This window comes from Bos grunniens, chromosome 14 (assembly GCF_055505025.1).
Source record: "Bos grunniens cultivar Pamir isolate PY7600 chromosome 14, Bosgru_T2T1.0, whole genome shotgun sequence".
Taxonomy (NCBI): domain Eukaryota; kingdom Metazoa; phylum Chordata; class Mammalia; order Artiodactyla; family Bovidae; genus Bos; species Bos grunniens.
In genome coordinates this window covers 8,409,047-8,429,298 of record NC_141178.1, presented here as the reverse complement: position 1 = coordinate 8,429,298, position 20,252 = coordinate 8,409,047, and the positions used below count along the sequence as shown (strand labels likewise).

Genomic DNA, 20,252 nt, shown 5'->3' with positions numbered 1-20,252 from the left:
TGAATTATTTAAATACAGTACAAACACCCAGTGGAATGCGATTCAACTTCTACAGTGTTGATGTAGATGAATTATTAGTTGGTTCCATGAATAAAAAGGTTTAGTAAACAAAATGAATGATACCCTATTTTTTTTGGCAAAAGATTTAATAATGAATATATGTTAACATAGAAAAATAGATTATTTCTGAGCAGTAATTTTCTTCATTTGGCATGACTGACTTTTCTAATTTTTCTAGAAACATTTTTTTCCTAATTTTTGTAACAAGAGAAGAATGATGAAGAGTACCTTTTAACAAAACTATGAACAAGCTTGTAATGTTCTGGCTGTGTATAAATAGTCTTGGTGGGAGGGGCACGGGGCAGGGGAAGAGGAAGTAGCTCTGGAGCATGTAGTATCCATGTTCAGATTCAGTGCCTTCCATGAGAACAATAACAGCAAAAGACTGTTTCTGGCTTGTGAAAAAAAATGTGTGATATTAATATTAAAGTGGGAGATAGGTGGAGATAGCCTACAAGAGGTAAACAATCTTGGTTATTCTTTAGCTGTTTCTACTAACAAACACGTGTCACTGGACTTGTCCTTCATAAAGCTAACTGCTGTCTGAGTCCATGTAGATTATCCTCCGTATCTGGCATTCTTCTCCTACGCTCTCTTGTAACACTGTGCATTTCAGAAAGAAGGTCACGGGCAGATAACTTCAGGGACACCAGACCCAATCGCTGAGTTGCATGATGCCCGCAGTGTTTGTTTTGAAGCTTTGCAAAAGAAAAAAGTGTGAGACCTTCAAGAGGATATAAAACCTCTCCCTATTTCCGAGAAGCAGGGGCACAGTTCTTGAGGCCCTAGCCTGTTGTGTTTCCCTTTTGCCTGACAAAATTAATAAAGCTAATCTTTTCTATTTTCTCCAAACTCCCTCTCATATTTCTATTTGGCATTGGAGCCAAGATTTTGGGAAAAATATCCTCTTCATTCTTATTTACAAAGCTCATTTGAGTAAGTTATGTTTATGAGGCCTAGATTTGTCTTTTGTTGTCGTTGTTTAGTTGCTAAGTCGTTCAACTCTTTGCACCCGCATGGAATGTAGCTGCCAGTTTGAGCCATAAATAGTGGCAATAAAATAAAGGTATCATTTGGTTTTTAAAAAATGTATCCATCACAAGAGGTGTACTTATGAGCAGTTCCATATAATAATAATACAGACTTTTATTTTCTTGGGCTCCAAAATCACTGCCGATGGTGACTGCAGCCATGAAATTAAAAAATGTTTGCTCCTTGGAAGAAAAGCTATGACAAACCTAGACAGTGTATTAAAAAGCAGAGACAGCACTTTGCTGACAAATGTCTGTATAATCAAAGCTATTGTTTTTCTAGTAGTCATATTTATGGATGTGAGAATTGGACTATAAAGAAGGCTGAGCACTAAAGAATTGATGCTTTCAAACTGTGGTGCTAAAGAAGACTCTTGAGAGTCCCTTGGACTGCAAAGAGATCCAACCAGTCAATTCTAAAGGAAACCAACCCTGAGTATTCATTGGAAAGACTGAAGCTGAAGCTGAAGCTCCAATACTTTGGCCACCTGATGCAAAGCACTGACTCATTGGGAAAGACTGATGCTGGGAAAGGTTGAGGCAGGAGGAGAGGGAGGTGCAGAGCATGAGACAGTTGGATAGCCTCATCAATTCAATGGACACGAGTTTGAGCAAACTGCAGAAGATGGTGAAGGACAGGGAAGCCTGGCATGTTGCAGTCCATGGGGTCACAAAGAGTCAGACGTGACTGAGCGACGGAACAAGGGTGGAGTACCATTTGAGGTCCAGATTCTGTTCCTGAGATAATTGTGCTGATCACCCTGAATAGACTCCCCTCCTGAGACTGAGTGAAGCATATTTCAAGCATCACATTCGAGTCTCCACTCATGCATTCCATTTTGTACCACTGCAAAGAGCATGAGCCATTTCAGAGGTGCTTTCAAAAAATCATGTGTGTTATCTTGACAGCGGCCTTACGGAGATGAAGGTATTTATACCTGCCCCATGTACAGTGAAAAGCATGAGAATTAATGCTTTCAGTCAATTTCATTTTCTTGGAAAATTAATGGTGTTGGTTCATTTGGAAACAAACAGTGCAATGGGGCCTGTGTGATGCGATTGCCCAGACGCTGAACTCTTAGAATACAAGCGCTGAGCTCCCTCTAGTGACAATAAAATAGACACATTTGAGAACTGTGACTCTTGTACTTATTTTGCAATTCGATTCAACAATTTTTAATTTCATTGATTCAGTTGCTTTCCATTCCACTTAATTTACACAACCGATATTTTGAATCAGAAAGCTTACTAAGAAAACATTTAGTAAAACTATAATTTTAAAAGATCATTAAAAAACAATTAATTATAATTGTAAAAACTGAGAATGTTTCATGTGAGTATAGCATAGTGTGAAAAAGAAAATATTCCAGCTCAGTTTGTTTCTGTAAGGGCCCCCTCCACACAACACACACACACACACACACACACACACACCCAGCTCTGTTCCAGTACAGTACTCATCATGAAGCTCATACCTTCCTTCCTTCCTTCTTCAGCCTGCTTGCAGAAGGTAAGATGAGGGTTGCTCCACGGATACAGGGGCATGAGAATACAGGGGGATGAGGATACAGGGGGAGGGGGGTGAGGATACAGGGGGGTGCGGATACAAGGGGATGAGGATACAGGGGGTTGAGGATACAGGGGGATGAGGATACAGGGGGGTGAGGATACAGGGGGGTGAGGATACAGGGGGGTGAGGATAAAGGGGGGTGAGGATACAGGGGGGTGAGAATATAGGGGGATGAGGATACAGGGGGTGAGAATACAGGGGCGTGAGGATACAGGGGGATGAGGATACAGGGGGCTGAGGGTACAGGGGGGTGAGGATACCGGGGCGTGAGGATACAGGGGGGTGAGAATACAGGGGGTGAGGATACAGGGGCGTGAGGATACAGGGGGGTGAGGATACAGGGGTTTGAGGATACTGGGGCGTGAGGATACAGGGGGATGAGGATACAGGGGGATGACTGCTACCACTACTGGAAAAGTGAAACCACATGAGAGTGTGTCCTACTGATGAAACATTAAGATTATGCCTTTTTGTTTTTAGAAGTCCAAAGAGACTTTGCTACTGGTTGTGAGTTTTGCTTTTCCAGACCAAAACAACTCATCTCACAAATCAACTACCATCATACTTTGTATTAACAATTAAGTGTAAGAAAAATTGAAACCAAAATAGTTATTAGAACAGAAGCATTTATTGGACACAGGTATCTGCAATCCCTCCCCTACCCTACCACCAGAATGACATTTCAACAGCCCCAATCTCATCCTGTTACTTCTCTTCTTAAAGTTCTTCAGGCCTGAAAGAGGAGGCACAGTCCAGTAATTGGAGCTTGGGACCTGGAACCACACTGCTGAAGTTCAGGACCTGCCTCTGACTCTTGAGAGCTGAGTGACCTTGAGCAAGCTAGCGAACTTCATCTGCAGAATGATGGTAAACAATAACAGTGTCTGCTTCAAATGACTAAAGGATCCTTTGACATATGGCAAAGCCATATGGTCTGCTCTCTTATGAGGATGGCAGGACTGGGTCCTGGGCTGGTTATTTACGTATGTCTCTCATCACTAGGCTTCTCCAAATAGAAAATAGTACTTTTCCATTTGAGGAATGAGATTTGGTAGGGTCTTCTCAATAACAGAAGCCAAGTTTTTCCCTACTTTATTTTTCTGAGCTCAGTGGAGTCCGTATTTTTGTCATGTGCTGAAATTTCTCAGCAATCTACCTGAGACATATTTTTACAAACTTAACACACTACTCTGTCTATCAGATTAGTCCCCTAAATCTATTCTCACTTCCACTCTATAATCGTAAGGGATTTGATCTAGGTCATACCTGAATGGTCTAGTGGTTTCCCCTACTTTCTTCAATTTGTCTGAATTTGGCAATAAGGAGTTCATGATCTGAGCCACAGTCAGCTCCTGGTCTTGTTTTTGCTGACTGTGTAGAGCTTCTCCATCTTTGGCTGCAAAGAATATCATCAATCTGATTTCGGTGTTGACCATCTGGTGATGTCCATGTGTAGAGTCTTCTCGTGTTGTTGGAAGAGGGTGTTTGTTATGACCAGTGTGTTCTCTTGGCAAAACTCTATTAGCCTCTGCCCTGCTTCATTCCGTATTCCAAGGTCAAATTTTCCTGTTACTCCAGGTGTTTCTTGACTTCCTACTTTTACATTCCAGTCCCCTATAATGAAAAGGACATCTGTTTAGGGTGTTAGTTCTAAAAGGTCTTGTAGGTCTTCATAGAACCATTCAACTTCAGCTTCTTCAGTGTTACTGGTTGCGGCATAGACTTGGATTACTGTGATATTGAATGGTTTGCCTTGGAAACGAACAGAGATCATTCTGTTGTTTTTGAGATTGCATCCAAGTACTGCATTTCGGACTCTTTTGTTGACCATGATGGCTACTCCATTTCTTCCAAGGGATTCCTGCCCACAGTAGTAGATATAATGGTCATCTGAGTTGAATTCACCCATTCCAGTCCATTTGAGTTCGCTGATTCCTAGAATGTCGACGTTCACTCTTGCCATCTCCTGTTTGACCACTTCCAATCTGCCTTGATTCAAACATTCCAGGTTCCTATGCAATATTGCTCTTTACAGCATAGGACCTTGCTTCTATTACCAGTCACATCCACAACTGGATATTGTTTTTGCTTTGGCAAAACAAGAACCTTCATTCTTTCTGGCAGAAAGTGAAGAGGAACTAAAAATGAAGAACCTTCATTCTTTCTGGCAGAAAGTGAAGAGGAACTAAAAAGCCTCTTGATGAAAGTGAAAGAGGAGAGTAAAAAAGTTGGCTTAAAGCTCAACCTTCAGAAAACTAAGATCATGGCATCCGGTCCCATCACTTCATGGCAAATAGATGGGGAAACAGTGGAAACAGTGTCAGACTTTATTTTTCTGGGCTCCAAAATCACTACAGATGGTGACTGCAGCCATGAAATTAAAAGACACTTACTCTTTGGAAGGAAAGTTATGACCAACCTAGATAGCATATTCAAAAGCAGAGACATTACTTTGCCAACAAAGGTCCGTCTAGTCAAGGCTATGGTTTTTCCAGTGGTCACGTATAGATGTGAGAGTTGGACTGTGAAGAAAGCTGAGCGCCGAAGAATGGATGCTTTTGAACTGTGGTATTTGAGAAGACTCTTGAGAGTCCCTTGGACTGCAAGGAGATCCAACCAGTCCATCCTAAAGGAGATCATTCCTGCGTGTTCATTGGAGGGACTGATGTTGAAGCTGAAACTCCAATACTTTGGCCATCTGATGTGAAGAACTGACTCATTTGAAAAGATCCTGATGCTTGGAAAGATTGAGGGCAGGAGGAGAAGGGGATGACAGAGGATGAGATGGTTGGATGGCATCAGCGACTCAATGGACATGAGTTTGGGTGGACTCTGGGAGTTGGTGATGGACCGGGAGGCCTGGCGTGCTGTGGTTCATGGGGTCTCAAAGAGTCAGACACAAATGAGCAACTGAATTGAATTGAACTGAACACTCTACTACTTCAAATATAAATTCTTCACTGTTTCTAACCTGGTTTATTCACTATGTTTAGCACAACCTTTTCTATCTCCTTTTCTCCTCCGTTTTCTACCTCCAGCCCTCCTTTCTCCCCTCCTTCAATTCTTCCTTCCTTCCTTCCTTGGCTGGCATGCACAGCAGCCACTCCTTTTACTATCCTTAAGGATTAGCTCAAACTCCACTTCCGTAGTGGACATTTTGATCAGGGAAATTATTGTCGAGTATAAAGTACACCGTATGAATTCTTCAGCAAATAACTTAAGAATACACTGGCTTATGCAAGGTTTGGGGCATCTTAGGAAGAACACACTTAAGGTCTTGCCCTTGAATGGGAGCAAAAGTATGTTAGCTTTCTCACTGTCCTGGTTTCTCTTGTCGTGGGAAAAGAATGCTGGGCTTACTGCTCACCAGAGATTGCCTGGTTAGTGTCAGAATATTTCCCAAGTCTCTGATTTTGCCAAGTTATAGGCCCTGACACTTCTATGACATAAGAAACTTATTTTAAATATTTTCCTAGTGTTTAATTTAGGGAAATTGAGCATTTAAAATTGAGATTACAAAATCACCAATTTTTATTAACATGACTGAAGACACTAAAAAGAGAATTTATCTTCAAAGTTTAACATCATGACTTATGCCTGTTAACTTACTTATTTTTTTATTTTACAAATTTTATTGAAATGTACTTGATTCACAATATTGTGTTAGTTTCAGCTATACAGCAAAGTGTTCAGTTTTATTTATATATGTATTATTTTTACTGGAATATAATTGCTTTACTTTGCTGTGTTAGTTTCTGCTGTACAAGGAAATGAATCAGTCGTGTGCACACAGATATCCCCTTCCGCTTGGACCTGCCTCCTACCCCACCGCTTCCTGCCCATCTAGGTCATCACAGAGCACCAACCTGAGCTTCCTGTGCCTTTTATCAGCTTCCCACGGGCCATCATCTCCTACACACGGCAGTGTATATGTGTCCACCCCAATCTTCCGGCCTGTCACACCCTTCCCTTCCTCTCCACGTCAACGTGTCTGCTCTCTATGTCTGCATCTCTGTTTCTGCCTTGGAAATAGGTCCGTGTGTACGATTTTTCTAGATTCCATATACACATGTTAATGTATAATGTTTGTTTTTCTCTTTCTGATTTCACTTCACTCTGTATGACAGACTCTAGGTCCATCCATGACTCTCTAAGTGACCCTGTTTAATTCTCTTTAGTGGTGAGTAATATGCTCTTGTATATATGGACCACATCTTTATTCATTCATCTGTCAGTGGACATCTAGGTTGCTTCCGTTTTCTGGCTATTGTGAATAGCGCTGTAATGAACACTGGCATACATGTGTCTTTTTCAATTATGGTTTTCTTGGGGTACATGCCAAGTAGTGGGATTGCTGAGTCATATGGTGGTTCTGTGTTTAGGTTTTGAAGGAAGGTCTGTACTGTTCTCCACAGTGGCTGTATCAATTTGCATTCTCACAAATAGTGTAGGAGGATTCCCTTTTCTCCACACCCTCTCCAGGATTTGTTATTTGTAGATTTTTTGATATTGGCCATTCTGACTGGCATAAAATGATATCTCACGGTAGTTTTGATTTGCATTTCTCTAATTACGAGCACTGTTGAGCTTTTTTATACGTGCCTTTTGGTCATCTGTATGTCTACTTGGCACCTGGTCCCATCACTTCATGGGAAATAGATGGGGAAACAGTGGACACAGTGTCAGACTTTATTTTTGGGGGCTTCAAAATCACTGCAGATGGTGATTGCAGTGAAATTAAAAGACACTCCTTGGAAGGAAAGTTATGACCAACCTAGATAGCATATTCAAAAGCAGAGACATTACTTTGCCAACAAAGGTCTGTCTAGTCAAGGCTATGGTTTTTCCTGTGGTCATGTATGGATGTGAGAGTTGGACTGTGAAGAAAGCTGAGTGCTGAAGAATTGATGCTTTTGAACCGTGGTGTTTGAGAAGACTCTTGAGAATCCCTTGGACTGCAAGGAGATCCAACCAGTCCATTCTAAAAGAGATCAGCCCTGGGTGTTCATTGGAAGGAATGATGCTGAAGCTGAAACTCCAATACTTTGGCCACCTCATGCAAAGAGTTGACTCATTGGAAAAGACCCTGATGCTGGGAGGGATTGGGGGCAGGAGGAGAAGGGGACGTCAGAGGATGAGATGGCTGGATGGCATCACTGACTCGATGGACGTGAGTCTGAGTGAACTCCGGGAGTTGGTGATGGGCAGGGAGGCCTGGCGTGCTGCAGTTCATGGGGTCGCAAAGAGTCGGACATGACTGCGCGCCTAAACTGAACTGAACTGAACTTTTTAAAAGCCCTTCCACATTTGTCATTTCATTTCATACTTCCAGCAAATTCACAGGAATTGTTCTTCAAATGTGCTTTAAGTGATCATGACTGAGAACTTGAGGAGCGTACTTAGCTTCCTCTTTTCCAATCAGTGAGCCACTTACTAGAGGTCTTTCACTGGGTCTCTGTATGAGTGATTATTTACTTTGAATTGTCTAAGTAAGGTCTTGGTTCAAAATCTGGGCTGGATTAGATTTCTCTGCACCTTCTTGTATGATTTTTTTTTAAAAATTGATTTTCAAGGATGTGGAGTATGGGCAGAGGAGGAAAGACATAGGAATGGAGAAAGACATGTCTGAAGTCTGAAAAATATGTTACGCACACCAGAAAATGTGGAAACGGAGTACATTTTGAAGGACAGACAGGAAAGGGCGTGGTCAGCTGTCCTCAGCGCTGGAGGCCGGGGAGTGATTGTCTGGGTGCTGTCTCACTGCCTTCCTCCAACACTGCACACTCTCTCTCCTGCTGCTTTTAATAGAGGACTGATTTCAGGGAGAAAGTAATCTTGAATGAAATATTAAATAAAAGGAAAATATTCTTTAGAAAATTCAAGAATACACAAGATAACATAGATACTCACCAAACACTAATTGAACACTGATTATATGCTGGACTCTGGGGATACAGTTATAATAGAGACAGCCCTGCTCTCAAGGAGCTTATCAGTCAATGAAGGACAAAAGTAGTAATAACAGCCGTTTATTAAATGCTTACACTATGTGGAGCTTGTTTCCACTTGACGTAATCTTCACAGCAACTCTATGATGTAGTTAGTAATATTTTCACTTTGGAGATACGGCAGCTAAGGGACAGAAAGGAGAAGTAGCCTTTCTAGGGTTCCACAGCTGGCAAGCGACAGAACTGGAAATTTGAATCCAGGGAGTGGGATATCACAGTGTTGACCTGGCCCTCTGTTTTCCTCCTCAACAGTGCTTCCCTGATGGAAAGGAGGAAGACATGACATTGAATGCCGTGTACCAGCATTGCGGTGGGTTCTGGGGATTCCTGGTGTGTAGGATTCACTGCGAAGATGGAGGCCAACGGATAGGCATGACGCAGTTGTCTCAAGTGGAAGTACATGTTGCGAAAGGAGCTTGGAGAAAGAGGTGGTTATGAGAAGCCTCTGTAAGAGTCGATGCCGAGCCTTGATGGGTGAGTAGGGGCCAAGCAAAGAACAGAGGGAAGCACCCTCCAGGCGGAGGACGCTGGATGTCTGAATGCTTGAAAGAGCATAGTTTGCTGAGAGAATGCAAATAATCTGTATAATATGAGGCAGGGGCTACAGTAAGGACTAGGAGAATAAGAGGAGAAATGGCAAAGCTGACTAGGCCAAGAGGAGATAGTGAAGTCTATTTAGTATTTTTAAGGTTTTATTGTTTCTTCAAAAGTGAAAATTTTATTTTTGAAAAGGATTTAAATAGTGTATGATAATATATAAAAGTAAAACAAACAAAAATCACTTGAAAGTCTTCTCAACCTGAGGTTACAACTGTTGATCCTTTACTGGGCATCTTTCTATACTCTTTCTCTCTCTATATGTAATTTCATGCAAGTAGAAATATACTATGCACATTGTTATGCAACTTCCACCCATTTTTTTGTCAATGATGAGAATCTTGGACTTTATTCTAAAGAGCATTAGTGATTTTCAATGAGGAGATATCATAATAATATTTGTAAATTATGAAAAAACACACAACGGTATTGTACAGGGTCAACTTGAGGCAGTGGTGGTGGGAACACCAAAGAGCCCAGGGAAGGAATGATGGTGATATGAGTCAGGCAATGGTGATGGGCTGGAAAAAGGGAGGCGTCCAGATGGCACAGGAGTAAGCGTGGTGCGCTCTGCGATTGTGGAGGTGGAGTTGTCAAAAGGAGGGAGGTGCTGAGGAAGAGAGACAGAGGAAGAGAAATCGCCAGTGATTCCCAGGTTGCTGGCTGGGAATGTGTGGGTATTAACCAGCAGTTTGGAATGCCTGTGGGGTGTTCAGGTGAAGAGAGCAGGTAAGCATTTAAATATACAGGACTGCAGCTCAAGGTAGAATTCAAAACTGGAGATAGAATTCTGGGCATATCATCAGTGGTTAAAGCTAAGAGAGCTGAGGACTGGTGACACAGGCCAAGCAGGAAACGTTGAGTGGGGACCTTGTTTTGTTCAGTGTTATATTCTCAGAACTGCCCCTAGCATGTAGCAGGGGCTAAGTGTTTCTTGAATGAGTAATTAAATAATAATAAACGTTTTTTCTATTTCAATAGGGAAGCTTCTTATTGTGGCAGCATAATGTTCCACTGAGTAAATATATTACAACTTGCATATCCGTTTTCTTATTTTTCCAGTTACTGATAGCTGTATGAAAACCCACCCCAAATCTAGTGGCATAGGAAACCACTTTGTTATGCACACAGATTCTGTGGGTCAAGGATTTGGAAAAGGCACAGAAGGTTTGTGTATTCTCCACAAAGTTTGGGACCTTAGCTGGGAAGATTTTTAAGGCTGAACTAATCTGTAAGCTTGTTAACTCATTTGGCAGTTTATTCTGGCTGTTAACTGAGGCCTCATCGGAACTGTCCATGTAGCATCTTGGGTTTCAAGAGCTAGTGTCTGGAGAGAGCCAGGCAGAAACTGTATTGCCTTTTATGACCTAGTCTATGAAGTCACAAGATGGCATTGCTGCCATAGTACAAACTAACTCAGTTTCAAGGGGAGGGAACGCAGATCCTATTCCTCAGTGGGAGGAGCGTCCAAAGTCAAAGTCACACTGAAAAGAGCTTGTGGGATTAGAGCTGTTGTTACAGTCATCTTTGGAAAATGCAATCTGCCACAGCTCCCCTTTCTTCCTCGCTATTTGTTCATTACGATAGCCCTTTCTTAGCTTTCCGGTCAATCATGTCACAATGTCAACAACACTAAGTAGGTAATTAGCTAAGACCCCCGTATTGTTCCTGTAAGGTAAGGGAGTTAGAGAAGGTGAGGTTTGGAAAAAGAACCAGACTAGCACTTTATAGGAACAGATCACCTTTAATGAGGCGAGAAGGGGCAGCAATCAGATTAGTGAGCTGCCGCACTAACCCAAGAAAAGAGTGAGTATATATAGGCATATATGTGGAAATCTGCCGTCTTAGGGGGCCTGTTCTTCTCTGAGTTTGTTCCCAGTAGTTACCTCTTAAACGCCTGGTGCAAGGAATTCTGGAGACTGGCCAGAGGCTGGACCAGCTGGGAACTGGGTGTTATCAGCCTTAAAGTCCATTTTTTTCCCCCAGGTGAGAGGGTTCTCTGTTTTGCATAGAGTGGTGGGGAGGACAGGAAGGGAGTTTTAACTCCAGGCTATTTTGAGCCGTGTGACTTTCCTTCAGTTCCCCAACGAACTGAGAAGCTAGTATTCCCCTTTCATCTGATGCATAATTTTACACTTAAGTTTTGTGTTAGTTACCATTAAACTTAATTATCACTCAATACACATTTATTGAGAATCTGCCATTTTTCACTCTAGGCAATTGGGATAGATTGAATATAATACAGAAAAATGGTTCCTTCTCTCAAGAAGTTTATAATCTAGAGGAAAAAAATAATTAGAGATGTCCATAGTAGGTGTGGACTTCCTGGCGGCTCAGACGGTAAAGCGTCTGTCTGCAATGTGGGAGATCCGGGTTCAAGCCCTGGGTTGGGAAGATCCCCTGGAGAAGGAAATGGCAGTCCACTCCAGTACTATTGCCTGGAAAATCCCATGGACAGAGGAGCCTGGTAGGCTACAGTCTATGGGGTTGCAAAGAGTCGAACACGACTGAGCGACTTCACTTTCACTTTCATAGTAGGTGAACACAGACTTCTATTAGCTTGCTCCTCTATCAACAAGCAGAGAAGGCAATGGCACCCCACTCCAGTACTCTTGCCTGGAAAATCCCATGGACGGAGGAGCCTGGTGGGCTGCTGTCTATGGGGTCGCACAGAGTTAGACACGAATGAAGTGACTTAGCAGCAGCAGCTACCAACAAGGATGCATGCATGCGTGCTAAGTTGCTTCAGTCATGTCCGACTCTGTGACCCCATGGACTGTGCCCGCCAGGCTCCTCTGTCCATGGGATTCTCCAGGGAGGAATATCAGAGTTGGTTGCCATGCCCTCCTCATCAACAAGGAGAGGTAGGATATAATTTGTTTTCAGGGTATTGAGTCCAGAAAAATTGTGTTTAGTAGCTTGCTAGACTCCAGACAGGTGCGCTGCCAGCGTTCCCCAGTCCCGGCAGTCTGATGACCTCTCAGAAAAGGAAGTGAGCTAACTGAAGAGTGACTTATGCTTTGTGAGTTCATGCTGGTTTGGAGTGATCACTGCTTCCCTTTTCCCCTTTTTATAGATCTCATTCTAATTTGGATAATCTTAAATAACTTTCTCACGTGTTTAGTAGTCATCCATATTTCATTTTTTAAAAGGTTCAGAACCCCCTAGAATCTCTCTGGAGATACTAACATGCTTATTTTAGCATTTTATTCTATGTTCCTATATTGTGCATCCTCTGGGGTTAGATGTATTCACTGAGTTTGGTCCTTTTATTTCCATTTTCTTGGTTGTTTTATCGTATTTGTAGACAAAACCCTAACTTTGTGGCTGGTGAGTAAGAATTCTTATTGGCTTGACTGGAAGCTCAAGTTTGGATTAAATCAGCTTTGACTTAAGTGGGGACGTGTGGCAGGAAGGTGGGCTTTCATTTAAGATGTGGATATGGCTTGTCTCAAGGATATGAAGCTCTCTTTTGCCGGTGACAGAGTCCTGATTCTCTGGATATGTTGTCCATTTTGAAAGCCTCTTGCGTAAAAAAAAAAACTCACAATTCAGCCTAAGGCAACAGAGCTCTGCCTTTGCTAGCTACCTGGCCCCTGGCCAGGACTCTCTTCTTCTTGCCAGCTTCCGCTTATTTTGATTACAAGGCTTTTGCAGAATTCTGCTGGGACAGCTTGTATTTTTGAAGTTCTTTTTCATGAGTCAGGACTTGCGGATTGCTTATTCCATTGTATTTTGGCGTCAGTATATCCCAGAAATTTCTCATTATTTGGGTTGACTGTCAATAACTCCCTTCTGAATTTTCTAAAAATTTTTCTAAATATTTACCCTTTTAAAAATATTTCTATCGGTTTTGGGAACAGAGGTAAATGCATGTATTCAACCAGCTCTGGTGGGCAGCCCTGATTTCCTTCTTTGGTGACGAGCAGAGAGTGCTACTGGGAATCACAGCAACCTCTCCCAATGTGTTTCTAGAAGACATCGATTTCTTCGTTCTTAAATTAGGGCGCGCGTGTATCCATGTATCTTGCATCTCTCCCATTCTCTGTAGGTTTTCAAAGATTGCCAGCGGTCCTTTGCTGACACTGACAATTCCTTTTAGTGCCCTGGAAAGTATTTCATGGGGACACTGAAAATAGCTAAATGGTCTTAATACTCCTCACCTATTCAAATGAACTTCAGTTCTCTCTTATATGTGCTTGTTTATCTTTTCAGGTGTTGGAACTTTTCACCGAAGATCTTCTTATTTGATTAGAAAGAAGGCGGCCAGACCGAAGTTGTATAGTTCTACATTTCCCCCCTGCCTATTAAATATTACACCATCACCACTAATAATAAGGAATTGCTTTTGTCCTTATTGTCTCTGACCTTTAATTTTTTCTCAGGGATAAACTCATTTCAAGCTTTGGCACTCCTGGCATTGGTCACAGAGGCCCGGCCATGACTCTAAACTCGTTCTTGATTTTTATCTCTGCCGTTGTCTTGTGTACCTGTTCTTTTAAAGTCTGAGGGCTTGAAACGACTCCTTGTACCATCTTAGCAGCTCAGGGGCAGTAAAGGTAGAAGGAGAAACTAAAGGCCAGGAAGTAAGAAGTAGGAGTAAATCACTGGTGACGAAATACAGGCAGTGTGAATAATAAATTCTGAAGCATTTGCTGATAAAATATCACGTATGCAATAACTCCCCTGCTGAGGTGCTGGGTCCCACCCGTCACCTCCGACCTGTGTCGTAATAACTCTGTTCTACTGACAAGAATGAGTCATCTAGACCAAGAGGCTTCACCGTGTACCCCGTGTCTGTCGTGTATGCTATTGCAGTTCAGTTCCTTTCTATTTTGATAACACTCCTTTGAAAGGAAAGAGGGGACTGGTAGCTAGGGGAGAGTGGACTGTATTTTCAGGCCCAGAAGAAGAGATGAGAGAGGGAGGTGAAGTAGTCTGGTGAGAATGGGCTGCAAGTGACCTCCTTCTCGGTTCTTTGCTGTCTATAACTACTCTCTCTACTCCTTGAAACCCTGTCCTTGGCTTCATCAGTAGTACACTCTCTTGATTTTCCTTTTGCCTTTCAGGCCCATCACAGTCCCCTTTGCTGACTCCCCCCTTTTTTTTTTTAATTCATCACAAATGGAAATCCTTTTGAAAAGGCAAAATGCTTTTGATATAGCCAAAATGTCATGTTTTAAATGAAACTTAACTCAGAACATTATTTTTGCCGTGTGAGAATTACTTGCAGATTATTCAAAAGGAACTCAACTGGAAAGGAAACAAAAGCAACCAAAAGTCTGGAAGGGTTAAAAAATGTTCTGAGACTGTCCTTAGCTTGAAAATAAAGGTGATTTCTTAACAAATGGCAGAAATACTCTGTCACTTTGACTCATTCATTTAAAATGTGCCGACAGGAGACCAGATGGTAGAGGAGAATGATGGGGGCTTACCTCCTCCAACCAAAACACTGAAATCACGAGTGCCTGCTGAACAGTCAGTGACATAAAACACTGGAACCTATCAAAGAAATATTCTACATCCACAGATGATGAAGAAGCCGCAACGAGATGGTAGGAGGGGAAGTTTTGTGATATACTCAAATCCTATACCTGCTGGGTGGGCAACCCACAAACTGGAAAATACTATATCATAGAGTTTCTCTCTAAGACTGAGTGCTGAGTCCCATGGCAGGCTCTCAAGCCTGGGGGTCTGACGTTGAGAGGAGGACGCCCCGGAGCTTTTGGCTTCGAAGGCCAGCGGGGCTCGAGTGCAGGAGCTGCAAGGACTGGGGGAAGAGAGACTCCACTCTTGGAGAGTGCCCGGGAGGTTTCACGTGCACTGGGACCCAGGCAAAGCAGTGACTCCACAGGAATCTGGGCCAGACATATTTGTGGGTTGTGGAGGGTCTCCTGGGGAGGCAGGGTCAGCTGCTGCTCAGTGTGGGGGCGAGGACAGAAGTGGCAGAGGCTCCGGGGAATATCCATCAGCGTGAGCTCTCTCAGAGGCCACCATTTTGGCACTGAGGTCTGACCCTACCCAGGAGCCTACAGCCTCCAGTGCTGGGCTGCCTCAGGCAGACAACCAACAGAGTGGGAACACAGACCCACCTCTCAGCAACAGGCTGTCCAAAGTCACCCTGAGTGCACAGCTCCCTCTCCACACACCCACTGACATGGCCATGCCCACAGAGGGACACACCTAGCTCCACCCACCAGCGGGCAGGCATCAGTCTCTCCCACCAGGAAGCCTGCAAAAGCTCCTAGAGCAGCCTAACCCACCAGGAGACAGACACCAGAGCAAGAGCCGTAAGCCTGCAGCCTTAGAAATGGAGACCGCAAACCCAGAAAGTTAGACAAAGAGAGATAATAGAGAAATACATTCCAGATGAAGAAAAAGATAAAACCCCTGAAGAAAACCTAAGTGAAGTGGAGATAGGCAGTCTCCCTGGAAATGAACTCAGAGTAATGATAATAAAGATGATATAAGGTCTCAGGAAACAAACGGAAACATGGACCAAGAAGATACAAAAACTGTTTAACAAGAACTAAAAGATTTAAAGAACAACAGAGATGAACAATACAATAAATAAGAAACACACTAGAAGGAATCAGTAGCAGAATAACTGAGGCAGAAGAACCAAGGTGAGCAGGAAAACAGAATGGTGGAAATCACTATTGCAGAACAGGGTAAAGAGAAAGAATGAAAAGAAATAAGGACAGTTATGAGACCTCTGGGACAACGTTAAATGTAAAGAGAAAACGTTAAATGTAAAGGAAAAGAGAAAGGACCCAGGAAACCATTAATATTTGAAGAGATAATCGCCAGTAACTTGCCAAAATGAGCATGGAAATGCTCACTCAAGTTCAGAAAGTGCACAGAGTTCCCTGCAGGGTAAATCCACAGAGGAATGTGCCCAGACACATACAAATCACGTTGACAAAAATTAGAGTCAAAAATAAAAATATTGAAACCAACAAGCGAAAAGTAACAAATAGCAAATGAGGGAATCCCCATAAGATTATCAGTTGCTTTTTCAGCAAAACTCTGCAGGCCTAAAGGGAGTGACACAATATATTTAAAGTGGTTAAAGGGAAAATCTATAATAAACATTGCCCATCAAGGCTCTCATTCAGATTCAATGGAAAAATCAAAGGTTTTACAGATAAGCAAAAGCTAAGAGAATTCAGCACCACTAAACCAGACTTTTACAAAAACTAAAGCTTTACAAAAAATGCTAAGGGAATTTATCTAAGTAGAAAAGAAAAGGCACAACTGGATGAAGAAATCATGAATGGGAAAGGCAAAGATACAGTAAATGTAGAAAATCACCCACACAAATATGGTATCAAAACCAGAAATCATTAGAAAAGGAGAGTATGAGAAACTGCAGGTTATTAGAAATTATTTGAAATTGAGACCAACAAATTATAACACAATCTTGCTTATATACTACTATATCAAAACCTCATGGTAACTGCAAACCAAAAATCCACAATAGATACCCTCACACACACACACACAGCAAACCAAACACAGCTCTAAAGATAGTTATCAAAAGAGAAGAGAAGAAAATAGGAAGGAAAGAAAACACACCTGGAAAAACCAATCACAGCAACATCTTTTATAATCCATCTCCCAGAATAATGGAAATAAAACAAACAAACAAACAAACAAACACACACAAAAACAATGAGACCCCCTTAAAGTCAAAAGCTTTTGCACAGCAAAGGAAACAATAAACAAAACAAAAAGACAACCTACAGATTGGGGGAAAACATTTGCAAATGATGTGACTGATAAGGGATTAGGCTCCAAAATTTACCAACAGCTTATGACACATAATAGCATCAAAACAAACAACCCACTCAAAAATTGAGCAGAAGACCTGAATAGATATTTCTCTAAAGAGGACAAACAGATGGCCAATAGGCACATGAAAAAATGTTCAAAACCGCTAGTTATTAGAGAAATGCAAATTATAACTACAATGAGATATCACCTCACACCGGTCAGAATGGCTATCATCAAAAAATCCACAAACAACAAATGCTGGAGAGGGTGTGGAGAGAAGGGAACCCTTCTGCACTGTTGATGGGCATGGAAACTGGTACAGCCACTCTGGAAAACAGTACAGAGGTTCCTTCAACTAAAAATAGAGCTACCACATGACCCTGCAAGCCCAGTCCTGGGCATATAGCCAGAAAAAAACATGGCCGGAAAATATACATGCACCCCAATGTTCATTGCAGCACTGTTTACAGTAGCCAAGACATGGGGACAACATAAATGTCCACTGACAGATTAATGGATAAAGAAGTGGTGTATATATATAAAATGGAATCTTACTCAGCCATTAAAAACAGAATGAAATAGACTTCTGGTTCAAGATAGTGGAGTAGAAGGTTGTGTGCTCATCTCCTCCTGTGAGAGCACGAAAATCACAATTAGCTGTTGAACAGCCATCAGCAGGGGCTTTCCTGGTAGCTCAGCTGGTAAAGCATCTGCCTGCAATGCCGGAAACCCCGGGTTGATTCCTTGGTTGGGAAGTTCCCCTGGAGAAGGGATAGGCTACCCACTCCAGTATTCTGGAGCTTCCCTGGTGGCTCAGATGGGAAAGAATCCTGCAATGTGGGAGACCCAGGCTCGATCCCTGGGTTGAGAAGATTCCATGCAGAAAGGAATAGCTGCCCACTCCAGTATTCTTGGGGCTTCCCTGGTGGCTCAGATGAGAAAGAATCTGTCTGCAATGCAACACTGATTTTAAAAACATGCAGTTTAAGATTTATCTAGCAAGTACAACCCGCAGATTGTAAAACTCGATACTTTTCACAACTGCAGAAGTACACATTTGAATGACACAGAAATTCCCAAATTTAAACGCCATTGGTATACATCTTGAGAAACAAATGAAACTTTCAAAAACATAATGCCATTTCTACAAAATTTAAATGTTAATGGCACTTTTGCCTAAGCCAGATTTTAAAAGTTTAAAATCATTTAACCTCAAATGATATGCTTACCTACAGTGAGCTTATTTTGCAGACATCTGCACTTTTTCCACAATGTCAATGTGTTAAAAAATGTGTTACAAAAAAATAAAGGTATAATTCTTATGTTTTCCGTACTTTCATATTTAACCTTCCTTTTTTTCCTATGCAACCTATGCAATACTCACTCCAGAACATTACTGGTAGTATCAGGGCAGCGTCTTTCTCCTAGTTTCTTGGTGGCACTTTTGAACAATTGTTCTTTTCCATCCCTCAGTCACCTGTCCTCAAGTCATGTTGCTCCCAGTTTTCTGTCAACTCTGGCCTTGGGGTAAAGAGGCAAGCACGGAACACCAGGATAAACTGTGTCATTTCTCCTTTCATTGATACACTCAACCTCAATCAACTGTGTCTTTGTTTTCACACCTCACAGTGGAGCTTTGTATGCTTTCTCACCCAATTTGTTGTTGTTCAGTTGCTCAGTCATGTCTATCTCTTTGCGACCCCATGAATCGCAGCACGCCAGGCCTCCTTGTCCATCACCAACTCCTGGCACTTACTCAAACTCACGTCCATTGAGTCAGTGATGCCATCCAACCACCTCATCCTCTGTCGTCCCCTTCTCCTCTTGCCTTCAGTCTTTCCCATTCAGGATCTTTTTCCAATGAGTCAGCTTTTCACACCAGGTGGCCAAAATATTGGAGTTTCAGCTTCAGTATCAGTCCTTCCAGTGAACATTCGAGACTGATTTCGTTTAGGATTGACTGGCTTGATCTCCGTGCTGTCCAAGGGACTCTCAAGAGTCTTCTCCAACGCCATGGTTCAAAAGCATCAATTCTTCCACGCTCAGCTTTCTTTGTAGTTCGACTCTCACATCCATACCTGACTACTGGAAAAACCATTGCTTTGACGAGACAAACCTTTGTTGACAAAATAATGTCTCGGCTTTTTAATACACTGTCTAGGTTAATCATGGCTTTTCTTCTAAGAAGCAAGTGTCTTTTAATTTCATGGCTGCAGTCATCATCTACACTGATTTTGGAGCCCAAGAAAATAAAGTCTCTCACTGTTTCCTCTCTTTCCCCATTTATTTGCCATGAAGTGATGGGACCAGAGGCCGTGATTTTTGTTTTTTGAATGTTGAGTTTTAAGCCAGCTTTTTCACTGTCCTCTTTCACCTTCATCAAGAGGCTCTTTAGTTCCTCTTTGCTTTCTGCCATTAGGATGGTGTCATCTGCATATCTGATGTTACTGATATTTCAATTTCTCATCCAATAAGGCAACCCAAACTGATACACGAGAGCCCAGAGCAGGCAAGTTTTTTTCCTTTTCCTTCTAGATGATAATTTTGGACTTATGAATTCATGTTAAATGCAATATTCTGTAATGCCTAGTGGTAGAAATTTTAGGTAACTTCAGAGAGTTAAATAAAGTATATGAATTAGGGACCTGTCCAAGGTCACACTGCTGGACCAAGTCAGGGCTAGAATCCAAACTCCAGTTATAGTGCTCCTTCCTCTGACTCATAATGCCGTGGGCGTGAAGCCTAACTGAAGAGCAGTAGCCTTGAAATACTCTTGGTTTACTCAGAGGAGTGAGGTAAAATGATACAGCATGTGTCATTTGATTCTTTCTCAGTGTTCAGGACCCTTATCTTAAAATATTTCTTGAAAAACAGCTAACATTGAAGTTGGATGATTCACAATGGTCGTTTACAATATTTTTTTTTTAATGCCCTAGGGATTTTCATAAAAATTTCCACTTTCCTGAAAGGCTTTTATTTCCTCATCTTTCTCTTTCTGCCTACATATATACATGCAAATTCTTCATTTCCTGCTGTCTGTACAGAAACAGGCTCTATTGAAATAGGTAACCTAAGTGGAAAAGGGTCACAGTTACTATAAATCATGACTAGATCAGTGAAGTGAAAGACCAATGGCACAACATCATTGTTGTTAGTATTGAGAAAACATTAGCAGAAGAAACTGATGTTGGTTTACTGTGAGCTAATAAG

General features: G+C 42.0%; 1 long non-coding RNA gene across 1 annotated transcript; it reads left to right on the top strand.

The window, feature by feature from the left end:
- Window positions 1-8,415: 8,415 nt before the first annotated feature.
- On the top strand, window positions 8,416-13,604 carry LOC147359007 (uncharacterized). The gene is made up of 2 exons (XR_015140469.1): window positions 8,416-9,143; window positions 13,482-13,604. It is a non-coding gene; the product is annotated as an uncharacterized LOC147359007 (long non-coding RNA).
- Window positions 13,605-20,252: the final 6,648 nt, after the last annotated feature.